Source organism: Girardinichthys multiradiatus, chromosome 7, assembly GCF_021462225.1.
Source record: "Girardinichthys multiradiatus isolate DD_20200921_A chromosome 7, DD_fGirMul_XY1, whole genome shotgun sequence".
In the NCBI taxonomy this organism is placed as follows: domain Eukaryota; kingdom Metazoa; phylum Chordata; class Actinopteri; order Cyprinodontiformes; family Goodeidae; genus Girardinichthys; species Girardinichthys multiradiatus.
In genome coordinates, this window is record NC_061800.1 from 23,972,965 (window position 1) to 23,976,312 (window position 3,348).

Consider the following 3,348-nt stretch of genomic DNA (forward strand, 5'->3'; position numbering starts at 1 on the left):
GAGACGCTTAATTTATGACTATCATGTTATGAGCATGATGGTTCTATCAGCGACACGCCGCTGTGGGCAACGCCCACAGGAAAGGTTATATCTACCTGTAACTAATGTAATGCACCGGTAATTCTAACTGACATGACCATGATGGTAAAAAAATATTTCAACCCTATCTCCTAATTTCAGCGCAGGATTGAACTCTTTTGCTTGGTAACATCTTGGTAACAAGTTTGACCTCTTTCTCAGCCGTGTAAAAATTTCGTCCTTAAACGAGTTCAAACGCCCCCTTACACCATTAACGGGACAACAGTGCAACCTAGTGGTGAGTTAGGAGACATAAAAAAACAAATCGTGTCATAATAAAACTACCAGTGCGTGTGAACTCCCCGGTTTATTCTCTATGTCTTTAAATACACAAAAAAGGAGCTTAAAAAAAAAGGCTAAAAAAAAAAGGAGCACATTGGAAAAACATAAGATCTCAAATAATGCTGGAAATCCATACTGGATTCATACAGTACTCATCCTGTTCTTTCTTGTACAAAGGAGCAAATACCAGTCCTGCTGATGGGTTTAGGACCTCTAACAGCCTTGTCTAACTCTTTTTGAGTAACTGCCTGTCTCCTGGAATCTCCTCCAGGCTCTTGAGGCTGTGCTTGGAGGCACAGCAAATCTTCAGCCAATGACACATATTGATGTGCCATCCTGGTGCAGTTAGACTACCTGTGCAACATCTGTAGGGTCCAGGTAACACCTCCACCTGAAAATCCATGCCTGTTTCTGGGGTCGTCTCATTGTTTCCCCTTCAGTACACCTGTTGTGAATTTCATTATCACCTCAACAACTGACACTAATTAACAACCCCCTCTACTATTTAAATGACCAGATCAACATTCCAGAGGTTTTCTTGACTCAGCTTCAAAACTGTTCCTTTAATTTTTTGAGTAGTGTACATGCAAGTAAGACACCAGATTTTGTCTTATCATTGCTGCTACAGAGAGTAACAAGATTTTCCCTAAATGTTTAAATGGCATGGATGTCATCCTAATTAGATCTAAATTAGATTTCACCGATTTTGATCTTTTTTTGTGAAAATTTGATGTATAAATGATATACCATGTGCCACTAGATGTACCATGTTTGGTATCTGAAGCTGAAATTGAACAGAAGATATGCCAAGTAGGTAATATTGTCAATTTGACATTTTATACCTATTGTTGTAATCCATTTGTCACAGATTGTTTATATGTACCAGGAGGTACATATATATATATATATATATATATATATATATATATATATATATATATATATATATATATATATATATCTGCATGGAGTTTGCATGTTCTCCCCATGCATGTGTGGGTTCTCTCCGGGTACTCCGGCTTCCCCCCACAGTCCAAATACATTTCTGTTAGGTGTACCTGCCTCCTGCCCATAGACTGCTGGAGATTTTACATATATATATATACACTGCTCAAAAAAATAAAGGGAACACTCAAATAACACATCCTAGATGTGAATGAATGAAATATTTTGTTCTGTACAAAGTTGAATGTGCTGACAACAAAATCACACAAAAATCATCAATGGAAATCAAATTTATTAACCAATGGAGGCCTGGGTTCAGAGTCACACACAAAATTAAAGTGGAAAAACACACTACAGGCTGATCCAACTTTGATGTAATGTCCTTAAAACAAGTCAAAATGAGGCTCAGTATTGTGTGTGGCCTCCACGTTCCTGTATGACCTCCCTACAACACCTGGACATGCTCCTGATGAGACGGTGGATGGTCTCCTGAGGGATCTCCTCCCAGACCTGGACTAAAGCATCCGCCAACTCCTGGACAGTCTGTGGTGCAACGTGACGTTGGTGGATGGAGCGAGACATGATGTCCCAGATGGGCCAGTCCATAGCTTCAATGTCTTCATCTTGCAGGAATTGCTGACACACTCCAGCCACATGAGGTCTAGCATTGTCCTGCATTAGGAGGAACCCAGGGCCAACCGTACCAGCATATGGTCTCACAAAGTGTCTGAGGATCTCATCTCGGTACCTAATGGCAGTCAGGCTACCTCTGGTGAGCACATGGAGGGCCATGCAGCCCTCCAAAGAAATGCCATCACACACCATTACTGACCCACTGCCAAACCGGTCATGCTGAAGGATGTTGCAGGCAGCAGATCGCTCACCACGAGATTCTCAAATAAATTTGTATCAGAGAATGATAACCAGGGTAAATAAAAAATGTAATTTGCAAATGGGGATTTAAAATGGACCAATAAACTATACTCTTTACCAAAAAATCATGAAGGAGAGAATCTGGCCATCTGTTCATGGCCTTAAGCTCAGTCACACCAGCAAATCAACCTCTGAAAGGCTTAATAAACATCAGGAGGTGTGGCTTAGTCAAAGTATGAACCTAAAACTGATCAATATTCTCTCATATAACCTTAAATAGGCAGCTCATGAGCAAAAACCCTCCAATGTGGCTGAATTAGGGCTGCACAGTGGTAGCATTGTTGCCTTGCAGCAAGAAGGTCTGACTCCTGGCTGGAGGTCTTTCTGCATGGAGTTTACATGTTCTCCCCGTGCATGCGTGGGTTCTCATCGGGTACTCTGGCTTCCTCCCACAGTCCAAAACCATGACTGTTAGGTTAATTGGTTTCTCTAAATTGCCCTTAGGTGTGAATGAGTGTTTGCATGGTTGTTTGTCCTGTATGTCTCTGTGTTGCCCTGCGATGGATTGGCGACCTGTCCAGGGTGTACGCCACCTCTCGCCCATAGACTGTTGGAGATAGACACCAGCTCCTTTTGCCAGCAGTTGTTGCCATTGAGGATTTTCCCAACAAGTTATTACATTTTACATTTCAAGAGGGCGCATATTTTTTAAAGTTTACACACTTATGTAATTTCTTGTTCACACTGCCAAAATGGCTGAAAGTAATTTATTGAAAAAGATTTTTCTCAGTTACACCTCAAAATTGGCAAAATTGACAGTGAAAGCACTGTCTAAACCTCCCGTTTAAGATATAGGCAGGTTATCACTGCAATTGAGCAAGCTTCTGAGATATCCAGCTTGATGAAGATATGTACAGCAGCCAAACAAGAGGAGAGTGAATGATTACACTGAGTTGAATTAAGCACATTATGCCCATCTACTTCGAGCTGCTGAGTGGTTTTGTTTAGTCATTTCTCTTAGTTGAGGTCTACAGCAGGAGGTCTAGGATTATTTTTTTCTGCAAAAAGAGGAATTTTAGGTAAGTTAGGGGAAATTTACTCAGCACAACAGAAGAGGAAGTGTTTAGAAAACACACGCATGTTCCTCACAGAACAGAAATAGGAAGTATG